The 20,596-nt window shown below is 42.5% G+C and overlaps 1 long non-coding RNA gene across 1 annotated transcript in view; it reads right to left on the minus strand.

The window, feature by feature from the left end:
- Window positions 1-5,079: 5,079 nt before the first annotated feature.
- Window positions 5,080-20,596, minus strand: part of LOC148149106 (uncharacterized) — a 32,188-nt gene continuing 16,671 nt past the window's right edge. The window contains exons 2-3 of the long non-coding RNA XR_015758018.1: window positions 8,843-9,389; window positions 5,080-5,804 (exon numbers count right to left, since the gene is read on the minus strand). This is a non-coding gene — a long non-coding RNA (uncharacterized LOC148149106). The remainder of the gene's footprint in view (window positions 5,805-8,842; window positions 9,390-20,596) is intronic.

Below are 20,596 nucleotides of genomic sequence, written 5' to 3' on the forward strand. Positions count from 1 at the left end.
CCTGATATATATAATATTAAGAGACCCAATTTTGAAAACCTGTATTTGCTATGTGAGTGGCTCCATTTTTGTGCTTTGGATTTTGATTGACAGAATTTATTGCTTTTTTTAAGCATAAGTTTTCTACCAGGGATATTTCTACAAAGCAGTCATGTCTTTCCTATTTCAGGATGAATGTGCTTGTGTTAGGATTTAAAGTTTAAGTTAGTATAGTAAACATATTAAAGGTTAATATAGTTTTAAGTTTGCACATCAGCAATTAAAAATCAATGTTTTCACTTGAAAGATTGTTCATAATAAACATGTTTTGTTTTCTTGTCTGGTCTGAATGTCTTTTATCTTAGATAATTTTAAAAGCCAGGCAAATTAACCACCTTTATGTTAAATTGTCATTTACATATCTGTGCTGGCTGGTGGAATATCAGTGCTTGATTTTCAGTGCTCCCTTCCCTTTAGTGCTGTAACAGGATCGTAAATGAAATTGTGGGAAAAATAGCGCAAATTTGGGAAAAAATGGGAAATCAGGGAAGAGACAAGGCAAGAAAGAAATGCATTAATATGGGAAATGTTAGACTGTGACAGAACGGGATAGATAGTATAAATCTAGGATTAAATCAAGAAATAATGCCAGAGATTAACATAAATAATAAAAGGGCAAAACTTGCTCCATATGTAAGTTAACATTGTATTTGAGCTAAACAGATGAACTGATAGTACAATTAGAAGTAAGTATGGTCTGATAGCCATTACAGAGATGTGATTGCAGGGTGACATTGATAGGGACTGGAATATTGAAAGGTACATGACATTTAAGCAGGATAAGAAGCTAGGAAATAGTGGCGGGGTAGCTCTAATAATAAAATATGCTATTATCTCAACACAGTGGGTTGACATAAGTTCAGGAAACAGGGAAGGAGAAGTGGCTCACCAGAGATAGGAAGTGATAAAAGCATGATGTTATTTGTGGGAGTGATGTACAATTACCCTAACAATAACCACAAGAGGTTAAGGGAAAAAGATAAAAGCAGCTTGTCAGCAAGATACAGTGATATTCAAGAGGGGTTTTTAATCTATATATTGACTAGGGAAAGCAGATAGGTAAAGCGAGACTAGGTGAAAAGTTTGGAGAAGGTTTTCTTGATAGTTTCTCAGTAAAGCACATTTTGGATCCACCAGAGAGCAGCCTATACTAGACCTGGCATTGTACAATGAGATTAGAATGAAATTTCACATTTAGTTAGAGGAACAGCTGAGTGAGTCCAAGGCTAGCATTTTAAACTCAAATTAAGGCTAATATGACAGCATGAAAGCAGGGCTATATGAAATAAATTGGTAGGCCAACAGACTTGCAGCAACAGATAGGTGAGGAGCTATTTCAGAATACACGGAACAGATACATTCTAATCAGAAAGAAAAATTCCAAAGGGACAGGACCCAACATTTGTTGTTAACTAAAAAAAAGGAAAGTTCCATTGATATTTTATATTTAACATTAAGTATTAAATATTTAATATTAAATATTTTATATTTCAGAACATTTCTGAGAAAAGGTCACTGGACCTGAAATGTTAACTGTGCTTTCTGTCCACAGAGGAGAGAGGAGAGGTGACAGCCCTAGTGATATATTAGCTGAACTAATTCAGATACACAGGTAATGTTTGTGAGTAACATGGTAGTTCAGTGGTAAACACTGCTACCTCACAGTGCCAGGGGCCTGGGTTCGATTCTACCCTTGGGTAACTGAGTGCAGTTTGCACATTCTCCCTGTGTCTGTGTGGGTTTCTGTTGGGTAATCTGGTTTTCTCCCACAGTCCAAGGTTGCGCAGGTTAGGTGATTGGCTACATTAAATTGTCCATAGTGTCTAGGGATGTACAAGCTAGGTGGATTAGCCATGGGTAATGTGGGGAGATAGGATTGGGGTGGGTGGGAGGTGCATTAGTCAGAGGTAAATATAAGGTTGGGGGAATGGGTCTGGGTGGGTTACTCTCCAAAGTGTATATCATGAGAGGTATAGACAGGGTGGATAGCAAGAAGCTTTTTTTTCCCAGAGTAGGGGACTCAATTACTAGGGGTCACAAGTTCAAGGTGAGAGGGAAAGGTTTAAGGGCGATATGCATGGAAGGTTCTTTACGCAGAGGGTGGTGGGTATCTGGAACGCATTGCGAGCGAAGGTGGTAGAGGTGGGCACGATAGCATCATTTAAAATGTATCAGGACAGATACATGAATGGGCAGGGTGCAGAGGGATGCAGATCTTTAGATAATAGGTTTAGATAAAGGATCTGGATCAGTGCAAGCTTGGCGGGTCGAAGGGCCTGTTCCTGTGCTGTAATTTTCTTTGTTTTTTGTTCTTTGTTCTTGATTGTCAGGAAAAGCCCATCTCATTCACTAGTGCCCTTTAGGAAGGAAATCTGTCATCCTTATCTGGTCTGACCTACATGTGACTGTAGACCCACAACAATGTGGTTGACTCTTTACTGCCCTCTGGGCAATTAGGACTGGGCAATAAAATGTTGGTCAAGTTAGTAGAATCATGGAACGGAATCCCTACAGTGTGGAAACAGGCCCTTCGGCCCAACAGGTCCACACCAACATTTCGAAGAGTAACCCACCCAGACCCATTCCCCCAATCTTATATTTACTCCTAACTAATGCACCTAACCTAAACTATGGGCAATTTAACACAGCCAATTCACCTAACCTGCACATCTTTGGACTGTGGGAAGAAACTGGAGCAAACCCATGCAGACACAGGAGAATGTGCAAACCCCACACATGATTTGGGGATGCTGGTGTTGGATTGGGGTGTACAAAGTTAAAAACCACACAACACCAGGTTATAGTCCAACATGTTTAATTGGAAGCACTAGCTTTCGGAGCGCCGCTCCTTCATCAGGTGGTTGTGAGTGAGCGGCCCTCAAAAAGCTAGTGCTTCCAATTAAACCTGTTGGACTATAACCTGGTGTTATGTAATTTTTAACTTTGTAAACTCCACTCAGACAGTTGTCTGAGGCTGGAATCAAACCTGGGTCCCTGGCACTGTGAGGCAGCAGTGCTGAGCACTGAGCCACCGTGCCACCTCACATAGTGATGCCTACATTCTGTGAATGAAAAAAAAATACTGTCAGATCTGCTAAGTTTCTCCAGCAATTTCTGTTTTTGTTTCAGATTTCCAGCAACCACAGTTCTTTTGTTTATTCTGATATTACCTAAATAGTGACAGCTCCAGGATGCAGAGGGACCAGGCTGTCCGAGTGAAAACATTATTTTTGAGTACTTTTGATAAGCAAGGGGGCAAAGAGGTTATGGGGGTTAAGTGAGAATGTGAAGTAAACAGATCAGCCATGAATTTTTTGAATGGTGGAATAGACTTGAGGTTACCTACTCACTCCTAATTCATATGAATGTTTATATGTGACAGAACAGGAATCCAGCAAGCTAAATAGCCCTTGCGGATTACAAGGAAATGTTGAGAAATTGTTGAATTATGTTTGGTAACTCATAGAGCCATAGAGTTATAAAGATGTACAGCATGGAAACAGACCCTTCGGTCCAACCCGTCCATGCCAACCAGATATCCCAACCCAATCTAGTCCCACCTGCCAGACCCTTCCTATTCATATACCCATCCAAATGCCTCTTAAATGTTGCAATTGTACCAGCCTCCACCACATCCTCTAGCAGCTCAGTCCATACACGTACCACCCTCTGTGTGAAAAAGTTGCCCCTTAGGTCTCTTTTATATCTTTCCCCTCTCACCCTAAACCTATGCCCTCTAGTTCTGGACTCCCCCCCACCCTAGGGAAAAGACTTTGTCTATTTATCCAATCCATGCCCCTCATAATTTTGTAAACCTTTATAAGGTCACCCCTCAGCCTCCGATGCTCCAGGGAAAACAGCCCTAGCCTGTTCAGCCTCTCCCTGTAGCTCAGATCCTCCAACCCTGGCAACATCCTTGTAAATCTTTTCTGAACCCTTTCAAGTTTCACAACATCTTTCCGATAGGAAGGAGACCAGAATTACACGCAATATTCCAACCGTGGCCTAACCAATGTCCTGTACAGCTGCAACATGACCTCCCAACTCCTATACTCAATACTCTGACCAATAAAGGAAAACATACCAAATGCCTTCTTCACTATCCTATCTACCTGCGACTCCACTTTCAAGGAGCTATGAACCTGCACTCCAAGATCTCCTTGTTCAGCAACACTCCCTAGGACCTTACCATTAAGTGTATAAATCCTGCTAAGATTTGCTTTCCCAAAATGCAGCACCTTGCATTTATCTGAATTAAATTCCATCTGCCACTTCTTAGCCCATTGGCCAATGTGGTCCAGATCCTGTTGTAATCTGAGGTAACCCTCTTCGCTGTCCATTACACCTCCAACTTTGCTGTCATCTGCAAATTTACTAACTGTCCCTCTTATGCTCGCATCCAAATCATTTATGCAAATGACAAAAAGTAGAGGGCCTAGCACCGATCCTTGTGGCACTCCACTTAAGAATTTATTCTTTGTCACTGAGTATGCTGAGTCTGTGCTTTTAGAACAAGATCCAATGTGCAAAAACCCTTCCATTGGCGTTTTTTTTTGCAAGAGTATTTGTCCCCACATGAATTAGCAGAGACGATATAATGTACATTTGTACTAAACAGCCCAACCGTGTGAGATTTCCTGAGATTGTACCATTATGTGTTCACAGGTTCCTGATTTGGATTGGACGTGCTGCTGTGAGCCTGCTCTCAGCAGGAGATGGGAAACAGTGCACAGTCACTGCTTTTAAAGGCAGCAACTGCTTTTTAAAAGAGTTCTTTAGTTGTTAATGGGTGACACACAAAAAGTGGTGCAGAGTATCTTCATTTTAAGAGACTGTTTGGATGTACTTCTCCCCTGTTTGAGGCCCAATTGTACTTACTGCACAGGAGGATGTCAAGGCTCTATTTGGTCGTAGGTAGAAGATATGTAGCAATCAAACCTTTAGGAGCAGATGAGTTTTTTTAGTAGCTTTTGTAACTCTGCCAATGTAAGGATATGTGGTGCTTTATTAGACCAAGTATTTGATTTACTTGATTTGATTTATTGTTACATGTAATTATTACAAATACAACAAAATATGTTGTTTTGTGTGGCTACTCTCCAGGTGCCATCTTAAAATACCAAAAAATTGCTTAAATACAGAAAATAAAGCCAGAAAAATAATGCAATAAATGTCACCATTCAGTTTGATCTCAATAAAGTGAGATGGTCATTGGAACAGCTCCCACTCCTAGCTTAGCCATGGGCCTGGTTCCAGGTTCCTCCACTCCGATGCCTTAAGATACTACTGCAACTGCACTTCACCACACCACTGGAACAAAGAGTCGTCACTTTCCACCACCATCTCATCTCCCGGAACATCGCCACCATGAGTTCATGCTGAGTCAACCTCGCCAATGCAGCTGGTGCAAGATCCTGTGCTGTGACCATCCTCGCTTCCGCTGCCATCCTCTCGCTTCCTCTGCCGGCCTAGTCGCAGATCGGGACCCTCAGCCCAGCCTGCAAGTCTAGACCGGGGGGGGGGGCAGGACTAAGCCTGGGACCTGCTCCTGACTCACCGCGAGACCTCAGGCAGAGCTGCATCTACCTCGTCCTGGCTTTGCAGCCACTGCCGCCACACACCTCTTCCTTCGACAGTTACTTGGCCTTGTTGCTCCCTGGGTTAGTCCACGCCGCCAATGTTACCCAACATTCCACACAATATTCGCTCTTGCCGATGTTGCCATCGATGGCATGACAACCGAGGTGAAACGGTAAGAGAAAAGACTTTAAAAGAAAAAGAAAAGGAAGACAAAGTAAAATAAAACAAAAAAAAGAAAGGAAACAAAACAAAGAAATGCAGATGGAAGTGAATGTGCTTTGGGCTCAGTAGCCCACCGCTGCCTGACTGATGAATGAACGCATTAAGCATGCCATAAATTATTTTTTTTTAGTATAGAACTTAAAGATTGTTCAAAGGAGACTAGAAGTTGAAGTGTTTCATCTTGTTTTTGTCTACCATGCAAGTGAGTCATGTGACACGAGTTTGAGTTTTGATGGGATTCAGGTGTGTCAGCTGTAGATTGACTGGTCCGTTGGAACAAACAACATGTCTCATTGACCATTCCCAGCATTCCACTTGTGCTGAACCAGCCTCTGCTTGCTAATGTCTGGAAATTATGTCCACCACTAGATGTGATTCTGCTCTTGAAAATCGTTTATTAAATTTACATTGTGCTAAGAGTTATATCTAAGATCATCAACCAGACCAGTAGCTTAAGACCATAAGACCATAAGACATAGGAGCGGAAGTAAGGCCATTCGGCCCATCGAGACCACTCCGCCATTCAATCATGGCTGATGGGCATTTCAACTCCACTTACCCGCATTCTCCCCGTAGCCCTTAATTCCTTGTGACATCAAGAATTTATCAATCTCTGCCTTGAAGACATTTAGCGTCCCAGCCTCCACTGCACTCTGTGGCAATGAATTCCACAGGCCCACCACTCTCTGGCTGAAGAAATGTCTCCGCATTTCTGTTCTGAATTTACCCCCTCTAATTCTAAGGCTGTGTCCACGGGTCCTAGTCTCCTCGCCTAACGGAAACAATTTCCTAGCGTCCACCCTTTCCAAGCCATGTATTATCTTGTAAGTTTCTATTAGATCTCCCCTTAATCTTCTAAACTCCAATGAATACAATCCCAGGATCCTCAGCCGTTCCTCGTATGTTAGACCTACCATTCCAGGGATCATCCGTGTGAATCTCCGCTGGACACGCTCCAGTGCCAGTATGTCCCCCCTGAGGTGTGGGGACCAAAACTGGACACAGTACTCCAAATGGGGCCTAACCAGAGCTTTATAAAGTCTCAGTAGCACAACAGTGTTTTTATATTCCAACCCCCTTGAGATAATTGACAACATTGCATTTGCTTTCTTAATCACGGACTCAGCCTGCATGTTTACCTTTAGAGAATCCTCAACTAGCACTCCCAGATCCCTCTGTACTTTGGCTTTACGAATTTTCTCACCGTTTAGAAAGTAATCCATGCTTCTATTCTTTTTCCCAAAGTGCAAGACCTCGCATTTGCTCACATTAAATTCCATCAACCATTTCCTGGACCACTCCTCCAAACTGTCTAGATCCTTCTGCAGCCTCACCACTTGATATATATGTGCATGCTAGAAGATGTATGTATGAATACGCAGGACTTTGTGTAGAAAAAGGAAGTTGTACATACATTGCACATATTCAAAAGAATACTCCTAGAGGAAGCCAAACTCTGTGACACCCTCATGGCAACACCTTGACCAATCAGAATCTACCTACCTCGCCTGAAAAATAAAGATTGATGTTTTAACTGTTTTTGCAGGCAAACTTCCATCAGAATCCATCAGAAAATCATCAGAATAGAAGCCAAGATACAAAAAAACCTTGAACTTGGAGAAGGAGTCTCAGCAACTTGTTCTGATTGTAAGTTAATTTGACAACTACCTTCCTGGCAACTCAAATGCAAGTAGCCTTGCAGATGACTGAGAAACCTTTGCTTACAAGGAATTGACTTTGACTAAAAGCAGAGGCTTCTCATTTAAGAAAGTACAGCTCTCCAATTTAAGTGAGAGTGAATCCTTATAATTACATTATAAAATTGAAAATAAACAAAAATTGAGGATGCTGAAAATCAGAAACACAAATTGTGGAAAAGCTCAGCAGATCTGGCAGCATCTTTAGGGAGAAAGCAGAGTTAATATTTCTTTACCCATTCCTTTATTAGCCCAACTATTTTTCTTTCACTTCAGGCTCTATCTCCACCTATCGTTTACACCTCCACCTTCCACCCCAGTCCAATCTTTAGCATGTATACCAACCTTTTCCTCGTTATAATCAGTTCTGAAGAAGGTTCACTGGACCCAAACTGTTAAATCTGCTTTCTGTCCACGGGTGCTGCCAGACCTGCTGAGTTTTTCCAGCAATTTTTGTTTCTGTTACATTACAATATTACCGCTTTTTTCTTTCTTTATGTTTCATTTTTGTAAGACAGTATGTGAGATATTTTGGCTTTAAACCGCTGAAGAAAGGGTGGGATGATAAATAACCAGCCCTGATTAAGGATTCTTGCCCGAAACGTCAATTTTCCTGCTCCTCGGATGCTGCCTGACCTGCTCTGCTTTTCTAGAGCCTTGCTCTCGGCTCTGATAAATAACCAAGTCAGCTTTGGAATTAATTAATTGAGAAACTAATCCAACTTAATAACATTCTCATGTCTTGTATAGGAAACAATTCGATCAATGGAACTAGGAAAACACATATCCATCCATGGTTACTGAAATGTTTTATGAGCCAAAGGGACAAAATCACCTGTACTCCCCGATCACACTACACTTGCTACTTGCCTTGCTTCAAATTACACATGTGCTGTTTCCAAAAATATTATTTTCTGCAAGAAACTGTAGTACATAGCATTATGTCAGCATTTTGTTCTATCAACCTATCTGCTGTCTTTTCTGTTGGGAAGGTGTGAATAAAGTTTGCTTAATGATGGTCGTTTGCAGTTCAGAATGTATTAGTCTGAGTGTGATATACACAGAGAGTTTCTACATTGTCTTGGACAGGTGGATCAGTTCAATTCAACACTGAAATCAGGGTCTATCATCAGCTAGTCAACCTGGCCAACTGCTGGGCAAGAAACTAAATGTAAACATTGTAATACAGTTCCATCATAACATTTAGCAGGAACCATCAGTTTTGGAGCACTAATATGAATTTGACCTTTTCACATACTTTTTAAAAAACTTTATTTCTGGACAGCTGGTCACTGGTCACTTACATATTGATGGAGAGAAATCCATTACAATTCAAGAGGGTCAAAGTACTGTTTACCACATGGGTGACATCGCTAATGCCTTGAAGAATCCTTCAAAGAGGAAGCCACATGTGTGACCTTCTCATTTTATTGTTAGATGCCCAGTAGGAAAATGAAGAATAGCGCCTCTTCTGGTAGGGAAGTCTTTGATGAATTACAGGTTGATTGATGTCACTAATATTCCACATGATCGTTTGGAATGTACCTGAGTGGTGAATGAACCTGACTGATGCTGCAACGGCCATCAAAGTTGTTAGTTATTTTCAGGTTGCATTTGCAGTTGTCTGCCTCTGAAGCTGATTCTGTGCAGGAAACTTCCTTCGGACTTTATCAGTCAGACATTTCTGACCCGATAGAGAAAATCTGCATGGTGAAGCATAGATCTGGGCAGCAAACTTCTACTTCAATCAAATCTGCCTCATTGGCCTTCTTTCAGCTCTTCTTTCTTCTCCATGGACATCAAACAGGAAGAATTCAAGTATTCTGACCTTCAATTGTAGCAGTGAGCAATCTACTTATTAAAAAAAAAATTGGACAGAAATACAAAAAAAGTTTTTTCTAAAAATAAATCACATACAAAGAGAATGTTCCCATGTTTATTAGTGTTTTTAAACGCAGACTCAAATACAGGAACAGAATGTTTTTTCTATTGAACGTGTTCTGCCATTCAATAAGTTCATTTGTATCTTAATGCAATCCACCTGCCATGGCTCCCTAAGATCAGGTTAGATTACTTACAGTGTGGAAACAGGCCCTTCGGCCCAACAGGTCCACACCGACCCGCTGAAGCACACGCATTCCCCTACACCTAACACTACGGGCAATTTAGCCTGGCCAATTCACCTAACCTGCACGTTTTTGGACTGTGGGAGGAAACCAGAGCACCCAGAGGAAACCCACACAGACACGGGGAGAATGTGCAAACTCCACACCTGGAATTAAACCAGGTCTCTAGTACTGTGAGGCAGCAGTGCTAACCACTGTGCCACCGTGCCATTGATCTCCAACTTGAAATTTCTAACAGAGTTACATTGGTTACACAGTTTTTAAAAGCTATATGCTGCTTTTTGTAGAAAAGTTTCCAAATTTCCACCATTGGAAAAGGTTGTTCCTAAATTTTCTCATGAATTGTCAAGCTCAGATTTTTAATATTACTTTCTCATGTTCTGGATTCTACAATCGGCTAAACCATGCATCTATCTCCACTATTAGTTCCTTTCAAAATCTTTCATCAGATTACACCTCCTCAAGAGAATACAAGTTTGCTTTCACTAATCTCTTCACCACTTCTTGTAATCGGATGCTTGGAGCCCTGGTAATATTCTGGTGGTTTTCTAGAGTACTTCTTTTCAGTGCGATATACTCTCTCTGAAGTGAGGTACCCACACTGTAAACTGTACTTCATAAGTAGTCTATAGCAGTAATGATTTGGAGATGCCGGTGTTGGACTGGGGTGTACAAAGTTAAAAATCACACAACACCAGGTTATAGTCCAACAGGTTTAATTGGAAGCACACTAGCTTTCGGAGCGACGCTCCTTCCTCAGGTGATTGCCTAATCACCTGCCACAATCACCTGATGAAGGAGCATCACTCCGAAAGCTAGTGTGCTTCCAATTAAACCTGTTGGACTATAACCTGGTGTTGTGTGATTTTTAACTTTATAGCAGTAGCCATAGCAAATCCTTCCCAATATATTCTAGGCTTCCATTTATACCAGTTAACATTCCATCAGCCTTTTTGATTATATTTTGTACAAATCTTAACATGTTCTACCCTTTTTGAACCGAAATGAATGAATAGAACATAGAACATAGAACATAGAAGAATACAGCGCAGTACAGGCCCTTGGGCCCTCGATGTTGCGCCGATCCAAGCCCACCTAAACTACACTAACCCACTTTCCTCCATATACCTATCCAATGCCCTCTTAAATGCCCATAAAGAGGGAGAGTCCACCACTGTTACTGGCAGGGCATTCCATGAACTAACGACTCGCTGAGTGAAGAACCTACCCCTAACATCAGTCCTATATCTACCCCCCCTTAATTTAAAGCTATGCCCCCTTGTAATACCCGACTCAATACGCGGGAAAAGGTTCATACTGTCGACCCTATCTAACCCCCTAATCATCTTGTACACCTCAATCAAGTCACCCCTAAACCTTCTTTTCTCTAGTGAAAACAGCCCCAAGTGCCTCAGTCTTTCCTCATACGATTTTCCTTCCATACCAGGCAACATCCTGGTAAACCTCCTCTGCACCCGTTCCAATGCCTCCACATCCTTCCTATAGTATGGCGACCAAAACTGCACACAATATTCCAGATGCGGCCGTACCAGAGTCTTATACAACTGCATCATGACCTCAGGACTCCGGAACTCAATTCCTCTACCAATAAAAGCCAGTACGCCATATGCCTTCCTCACCGCACTATTTACCTGGGTGGCAACTTTCAGAGATCTGTGTACATGGACACCAAGATCCCTCTGCTCATCCACACTACCAAGTATCCGACCATTAGCCCAGTACCCCATCTTTTTGTTATTCTTCCCAAAGTGAATCACCTCGCACTTAGCTACATTGAATTCCATCTGCCACCTTTCTGCCCAGCTCTGCAGCTTCTCTATATCCTGCTGTAACCTGCCACATGCTTCCTCACTGTCAACAACTCCTCCGACTTTCGTGTCATCCGCAAACTTGCTCACCCAACCTTCTAACCCCTCTTCCAGGTCATTTATAAAAATGACAAACAGCAATGGTCCCAAAACAGATCCTTGCGGAACACCGCTAGTGACGGCACTCCATGAAGAAACTTTGCCATCAACTACTACCCTCTGTCTTCTTCCATCCAGCCAATTCCTAATCCAAACCTCCAACTCACCCTCAATGCCATATCTCCGTATTTTCTGCAGTAGCCTACCATGGGGAACCTTATCAAACGCCTTACTAAAATCCATATATACCACATCTACCGCTTTCCCCTCATCAACCTCCTTCGTCACCTTTTCAAAGAATTCAATAAGGTTTGTGAGGCACGACTTGCCCTTCACAAAACCATGCTGACTATCCTTGATCACATTATTCCTATCTAGATGTGCATAAATCCTATCCCTTACAATTCTCTCTAAGACTTTGCCCACAACAGAAGTGAGACTCACCGGCCTATAGTTACTAGGGCTATCCCTACTCCCCTTTTTGAACAAGGGAACCACATTTGCTATCCTCCAGTCTTCTGGGACTACTCCTGTAGACAAAGAGGACATAAAAATCAAGGCCAATGGCTCTGCAATCTCCTCCCTTGCTTCCCAGAGAATCCTAGGATAAATGCCATCAGGCCCAGGGGACTTATCTATTTTCACCTTTTCCAGGATTTCCAACACCTCTTCTCTACATACCTCAAAGCCATCCATTCTACTTATTTGTGCCTCAGTATTCTCATCGACAACAATGCCCTGTTCCTGAGTGAATACTGAAGAAAAGTATTCATTCAGTGTCTCCCCAATCTCTTCCGCCTCCACACGCAACTTCCCCCTACTATCCTTGACTGGACCTATTCCTACCCTAGTCATTCTTTTATTCCTAACATACCTATAGAAAGCCTTAGGGTTTTCCCTAATCCTATCTACTAAGGACCTTTCATGTCCCCTCCTTGCTGCTTTTAGCTCTCTCTTCAGGTCCTTCCTGGCTACCCTATAACTCTCAATCGCCCCAATTGAACCTTCACGTCTCATCTTGAGATAGGCCGCCCTCTTCCATTTAACAAGAGATTCCAATTCCTTATTAAACCACGGCTCCCTCGCACGACCCTTTCCTACCTGCCTGACAGGTACATAATTATCAAGGACACTCAATAGTTGCCCCTTGAACAAGTTCCACATATCATTTACACTCTTGCCTTGGAGTCTACTTTTCCAAGCCACACATCCTAAGTCATGCCTCACCGCATCATAATTTCCCTTACCCCAGCTATAATTCTTGCCCTGTAGTACACACTTATCCCTCTCCATCACGAGTGTAAAAATCACCGAATTATGGTCACTATCCCCAAAGTGCTCACCTACCTCTAATTCTAACACCTGGCCTGGTTCGTTACCCAGAACCAAATCCAGTATGGCCTCACCTCTTGTTGGCCTGTCTACATATTGTGTCAGGAAACTCTCCTGCACACATTGAACAAACACTGACCCATCTAACGAACTTGAGCTATAGCTTTCCCAATCAATATCAGGAAAGTTAAAGTCCCCCATAACAACCACCCTATTACTGTCACTCATCTCCTGAATCACCTTCCCAATCCTTTCTTCAATGATTCTAGGACTATTAGGAGGCCTGTAAAAGACTCCTAACAGGGTGACCTCACCTTTCCTATTCCTAACCTCAGCCCAAACTACCTCAGATGGCAAGTCCTCATCCATCGTCCTTTCCACCGCTGTAATACTATCTTTGACAAGCAATGCCACACCTCCCCCTCTTTTACCCCCACCTCTAAACCTACTAAAACATTTAAATCCCGGAACCTGCAACAGCCAATCCTGTCCCTGTTCTAGCCATGTCTCCGTAATAGCCACAACATCGAAGTCCCAGGTACCAACCAACGCTGCAAGTTCACCTACCTTATTTCGTATACTTCTTGCATTGAAGTATACACACTTCAAGCCACTTCCCTGTTTACAGGCACCCTCCTTGGAAATTGATGCCATGTTCCTCACCTCCCTACACTCCAGGCCCTGCACCCTGAAGCTACAATCTGGGTTCCCATGCCCCTGCCGAGTTAGTTTAAACCCCCCCCAAGAGCACTAGCAAACCTCCCCCCAAGGATACTGGTTCCCCTCAGGTTCAGGTGTAGACCATCCTGTTTATAGAGGTCCCACCGTCCCCAGAAAGAACCCCAGTTATCCAAAAACTGGAACCCCTCCCTCCTGCACCATCCCTGAAGCCACGCATTTAATTGTTCTCTCTCCCTATTCCTCGAATCTCTATCACGTGGCACGGGTAACAAACCAGAGACAACAACTCTGTTTGTTCTAACTCCAAGCTTCCAACCTAGCTCCCTGAAAGCCTGTCTAACATCCTCAGCACTCCTCCTACCTATGTCGTTGGTGCCAATGTGGACCACGACTTCGGGTTGCTCCCCCTCCCCCTCCAGGACCCGGAAAACACGATCAGAGACATCACGTACCCTTGCACCTGGGAGGCAACATACCAAACGTGAGTCTCTCTCGTTCCCACAAAACCGCCTATCTGTGCCACGAACTATCGAGTCCCCAATTACTACTGCTCTGCTCTTCTTCACCCTTCCCTTCTGAGTAACGGGGACAGGCTCCGTGCCAGAGACCTGAGCCCCGTTACTTACCCCTGGTAAGTCATCCCCCCCACAAGTATCCAAAACGGTATACTTGTTCTTGAGGGGAATGGCCGCAGGAGGTCCCTGCACTGGCTGCTTCCTCCCAGTCCCCCTCACTGTAACCCATCTATCTGCCATCTTTGGAGTTACTACTTCCCTATAACTCTGATCTATGACCCCCTCTGCCTCCCGAATGATCCGAAGTTCATCCAACTCCAGCTCCAGTTCCCTAACACGGTCTTGGAGGAGCTGGAGATGGGTGCACTTCCTGCAAGTGTAATCGGCAGGGACGTCGATGGCATCCCTCACCTCATACATGTTGCAGGAGGAACATTGCACTGCCTTCACTGCCATCCCTCTAAAGCTAACTGTTTAAACAAAAACTGTGTCTAAATAATACAAGCAAAATTCAGCACTTACCTGCTTGCCACAACAGATGTTATTATTAGGTTAGAGGAGGAGGGCGGGTGGGAGGCACTACCCGTGTAGTGCCTCGGGTTCCTCTCCTTCACGCTTTTAAAGGGGGAAAAAACTAACCCAGCTAAGCTTACACTAACTGCTTCCGGGTCTCGGCTGCCCCTCTGCTTGCCGTCACTTCCTCTGCTGCTCCCGCTCTTTCTGTGAAGGAGAGAGAAAACAAAACACCGAAGCCCGCTACAGGTAAGTAATTTTGAAAAAAACTCTTACCTTAGCTGTTGTCTCCCGGGTTCACCTCAACTCGGCCGCTGCTCCCACTCAAAATCTGCTTTGAAACTATTGCTTAATAATTTATTTATTTAAGTATACTTAAGCTCCCTTGTCTCTTTATGTTCCTGACTTACCTGACTGACTTTACGTCATTATCAGTCTTAGATTATTGTCTCCTTATCAAAGTAATTAATAATGAAGGAGTGTGACCCTTCCTGCTCAGGTTCTTTTGGGAACTATTGGTCATTTTCCCCTCCAATACAAATTATGCATCCTCTTTGTCATGTACACTCTAAGCAATCTCTCAACTAGGTCAATAATTTGTTTTCAATTCCAAGAGTTTTAATTTTAGCCAACAGGCTCTTTTGTGAAATTGTACTGAAGTTGTCTTGAAGTCCAAAGAAACTACATCCATTGACATTACTTTTCCTACTAGTTTAGGTCTGTACTCAAAAAAATTAAATTTGATTTGTTAGACATGATATCCCACTTAGAAATCCATGCTAGTCTTCTTTGCAAAATTTCTTTAAGTGCCCAATCACTCTGTCCTTAATTATGGATATTGCCCCGGAGCAGATGTTAGGCTAACAGACCTATAATTTCCTAGTTTTTTTCTGTAGTTTTAAATAATGAAGTTACATTTACAAGTTTCCAATCTAGAGTGACAGTTCCTGAATTGGAAGAGTTTAGGGAAATTACAGTACCACTACATTGCTGCCATAAGCTGAGCTGTAGGCAGTTTCCATTACAATTTTAAAATCATGCCAATTAATTTAGTTCTACCCATGGGGTCTCAATTGATTGCTTTACCTCTACAAATGTGATAATATCTTCATTTGCTAAGGTCATCCCTCCAACTCTTCCTATGTCCCTATTATTTCTAAAGGTCTTATATGATGGAATATTCAGCATCTAACTAGCTTTCAGCCGGGCTGAGCTAGTAACCCCAACACCCATCAGGGAATGGACTAATCAAAGGCTGTCATGGGTGTAAATTCATGTGGGATGGTGGGTCACACATGCTCCACCGGAAGTGGCTGCCTATTACCATCTGAGCAATTAAAGCCTCTTTCTGCCACCTCTGGTATTTTTACTAACTTTGGTGGTCACACAGTTTCCAAGTACATTTTGAGTTCAATGGGAGGGGTCTCTCCTGCTCAGGCAGCCTGCAAATTGCAGAGCCCTCCGATTGGATAGGATCACTCCCCTTGACCTCATAATTGCAGTCCCACCATGCTCCCAGCCCTCACTGAGACTTTACCAGTTCTGTAGGGGAACCTGACTCTAGCCCTCCCCATTTCTGCTCCTGACCTCTGACTGTCTGCAGTTGTAGCACTTGCCACTATGCTTGATGGGGCTGCTGGGTCTTTAGAACTACCAGCCTTGGGGGCAGAATCTCATTATGCTGTACATTTCATTTTGCCTCTAATTCACTGAATTTATTGTGTGGCCTCCATAAACTACCCTAAAACACTCAAACAAAACCAGAAATTGCTGGAGAAACTCAGTGGGTCTGGCAGCATATGGGGAGAGAAAGCAGGATTAACATTTCAGGTACAGCGGCCTTTCTTCAGAACTGGAACCAAAACCTCGGCACTGCTTTCTCTCTACCGATACTGCCTGACCTGCTGAGTTTCTCCAGCAATTTCAGCCTTTGTTTCAGATTGCCTGTGTATTCTTTGTTTGATCCAATGCAATTCTTATTGAGCAAAAGGCCCAAACTTGTCCTTCTCATCTGATGCTACATTTTATTAGTGTCCTTTGACTTAAGGATTGGCAGGAAGCTGGAAGAACACAGCAAGCCAGGCAGCATCAGGAGGTGGGGAAGTTGGTGTGTTTTGAGTACAACCCTTCTTCAGGGTTGTGGGGTAGGTGTGGGGGAGCTGCAGATAAAGGGTGTGGCGGGGGCAGGCTGGTGAAGTGGAGATAGGTGAAGACTGGTAGAGGGTACAACCTGGTTGGTCAATGGGAGGAATGAATCCAGTGACAGAGGTTCACTTGCCTCTCTTCCAACCTAACTTACTGAATTAGGTGCTCCCGATGTGGTCTTCTCTACATCGAGGAGACCAAACGTAAACTTAGGAAACAGTTCACCGAGCATTGCAGCCGGGCCTACAGGAGCCAACCGGACCTTCCAGTCACCGCCCATTTTAGTTCCCCTTCCCACTCCCTTTCCGACATGACATCCTTGGCCTCCTCCATTGCCGCAATGAACCAACCACAAATTGGAGAAACGACACCTCATCTTCCACCTGGGCAGCTTACAGCCCAGAGGACTCAATATTGAACTCTCTGATTTCAAATAACCTCCCTTCTCATCCCCCAACTCCCTTCCCAGCCCCTCCCCCTCCCTGACACTGCTCCCTGCCACATACCAGATTCATTCCTCCCATTGACCAATCAGGTCGCACCCTCTATCTGTCTTCACCTATCTCCACTTTACCAACCTGCCCCCGCCACACCCTTTATTTGCAACTCCCCCACACCTACCCCACAGTCCTGAAGAAGGGTTACACCTGAAATGCCGAGTTCTCCACTTCCTGTTCCTGATGCGGCCTGACTTGCTGTGTTCTTCCAGCCTCCTGCCTGACTATCTTGGATTCCAACATCTGCAATGTTTTTGTCTTTGACTTAAGGAGCGTCTCCTGTTGTGGCTACTTTATTTGTTTCAGCATTTCCCTCACCTGGAGCATCTATAAACATTGTTTTTGACTTGATCATAGAATCCCTACAGTATGGAAACAGGCTGTTTGGCTCATTGAATCCACACCACCCTCTGAAAAGAATCCCACCCTGTCCCTGTAACCCTACATTTCCCATGGTTAATCCACCTAGCCTGCACATCCCTGGACCTTATGGGCAATCTCCCACAGCCAATCCATGGACTTTGGGAGAAAGTTGGAGCACCTGGAGGAAACCCAGGCAGATTTGGGGAGCGTGTGCAAACTCCACACAGACAGTCCAAGGGTGGAATTGAACCCATGTCCCTGGCACTGTGAGGCAGCAGTGTAACCGCTGAGTCACTGTGTGTATCTCTGATGTCCGCTTTAAAACCTTTCTCCCATCTTTAAGCAATCATTTTTCTATGTTTCTGACTGAGCCACTTTACCATCTACTTATTAAAGCTTTGATTTTAGTGAGTCCACTTACACTAGGACAATGGAAACAGCTCAGTTCAGGCAAAGTTGCTCTCAGGTGTGCAGCTCTCCCAGGACTGTTGTCACTTTCTGATGATATGGAACCTCTCATTTGTACAATAATCCTTCTGTCTTGTGTTATATCAGATTTTAACTGAAAGCATTTTTTTTAATAACCTCCATTTGTTTAATTTTCATTTTATTCCCTGACATCTAATTTATTCCTCTGATTATTCATTTACAGATTACTTATTTGCAGCTTTCTGGTTTAAACTGCTGAGTACTTCCTTCCCCTTCTGCACTGAATTGTCAACCTCATCAAATTCCTATCACCAATCCATTCAGAAGGTTAACCTGGTTCTGCTTATGTCCTGGCAACTCAGAATACACAACAGCTAAATTGGTCATCTGAAATGGCCAATATGAGTTTCCAGAGGATTTCCTGTGAAAGAACTTATTTATATCTCATTAATGTTCATTCTAATGGCAAAATGAAGCTCATGTCCATAATCTATAAGCACAATGAAGACCAGTTCAATTTAGACTAGAAGAGCAAATGAAATGCATTGTAACGTGTTGTATTGGAAAGAATGATCCAGGCATAATTTCCCATCCAACAGTTACCTTTCATTCCCCAGTGCTAGCAGTCAGTGTCCACAAAAACAACCTACTGCAACAAAGGCACCGTCAGAATTTCATCCTTCAGTCACAATAGCTGAATGTCAAATATTTTGTTGGCATATTCCATGTGTTGGCTAGTTCACGACGATTAAAATCTGAAATTACCATATTAAAGTGTTATACTTTATAAGCAGTAGGACGAGAGTTTTGTAATCTAAATTAGAGCTTGAAGCTTATTGACAAAGAACTAACAATGCTTCTGCAATCATTTTTGTCCTTTTATCTGTTGAAATTTAGGGGCATGTTAATAACAAATATTCATTTATTAGTCAGTCATGTTTGACAGCTTATTTCATGCATGCTTACAGCTTTTCTTGACAAGTGAATTTGCATAATGCATTATTATGTCTAAATGGAAAAATAAAAGCCTCTGTGTGGTCTGTAAATGGCAACTGCTTGTCAGGTTCATATAATATTCAGCAACTAATGGATCTAAATACAGTAACAAGTGAGTCTTACTAATTAACCTTTTGAGTTCAGAATTTTCATTTCCGCATTTAAAAATATATGTAGTTGTATTTTTATCATATCCAAAATAATGTTCTGTATTGCATTTCAAGAGGAAATCATGGTAATACAGGAAGCTATATCAGTCTTCTTCACATAAATTGAAAGCTCGCACTCTCGTTCCTATCCGATACAACTGCATGTTACATGATCTTGGAGGATTCTGGTTGGTTGCAATTGACTACAAAACAGGTTGTCATCAATTATAGTAATGCTGGAATACTTTTAGCCATTTCGTCCCAAAAATGAATTCCTACTTCTAATCTTCCACCAGCTGACTTATACCTTTATACTATTTAGAAATATTTATGTCTGTTAACACGATTGTTGTTCAGACCAGGCATTGATGCAAATCTTTTCAGAAATCAAGGAACATTACGTTTCACTGATTATATTTAATATCAAATGATTATTCTTTCAGTTCTTGAGGGGGAGGGCCATCTGTATTCACCATGGATAAACCAGGTCAATATAAACAATCTCCAAATCAGGTGCAACATGAGCAGGTTTATGAGTGTTGAGATGGATTTCACAAATATGATTTTTCCAGCTGATTTCATTCTGTGGTGATTTAAATTCCAGGACCCAAAGATGAAAGGTTTATTTATGATCGAAAAATAAATTTCATTATCTTCTTAATACATGTGAATTCCAATTGAATGCTTTGTACTATTTGTATTCACCACAGTTCCTCATATAAGGAATTATATTGAAAATGCGTACTCCTTAATTTGGTATTTAGCTCACAACGAGTTAAAGTTTCACAATTTATGTAACAGTTCCCTTGGCGTTGTTAAATAGTACAGCACATCTCTAAAAGGATTCGCGTTAGCTTGCTATTAAATTGTCCCTGTTCTCTAAGAAGAACCATTTCTCTTCATTATCCAGCAATTCCCAATAGAGCTATCATTTTACAACATATCATTTCACAATATCTACTCCGACAATTTTTTTTGTTATTTTAATCCCACTCTTTCAGGTAGTCTTACATCATTCGTTAGTGAAGAATGTGCATGTGGGCCATCTGCTGTGGAATGTCTGCTGATGTTGTTTTGTAACAGGTTGCTTGGAGGTGTGCAAGAGTCATCAGATTGACTTGTGTTTCAATTATCCCTTTCTACCACTTACGCCAGCTTAGGATGTTAGTCTGATATATTGGCAATGCTCAGAAGCTCATTTTCTGGGGAAACTCTGATGGGCCTCACTATGTCTGGAATCTCAATGAGGGAATTGCTTTGTATGGAGTCTCTGATGCCAACTTTATTTCATGGGGTGTCTCTGACAGTGGATGGGAAAGCAGCTTTGTGTACGTGAGTTAAATCCCTTAAAAATAAAGATGGTTGAGATCCCAAAATCATCCCA

This window comes from Chiloscyllium plagiosum, unplaced genomic scaffold, assembly GCF_037043375.1.
Source record: "Chiloscyllium plagiosum isolate Xiang-an unplaced genomic scaffold, Cpla_swu_hap1 HiC_scaffold_9, whole genome shotgun sequence".
NCBI classification, from domain to species: Eukaryota; Metazoa; Chordata; class Chondrichthyes; order Orectolobiformes; family Hemiscylliidae; genus Chiloscyllium; species Chiloscyllium plagiosum.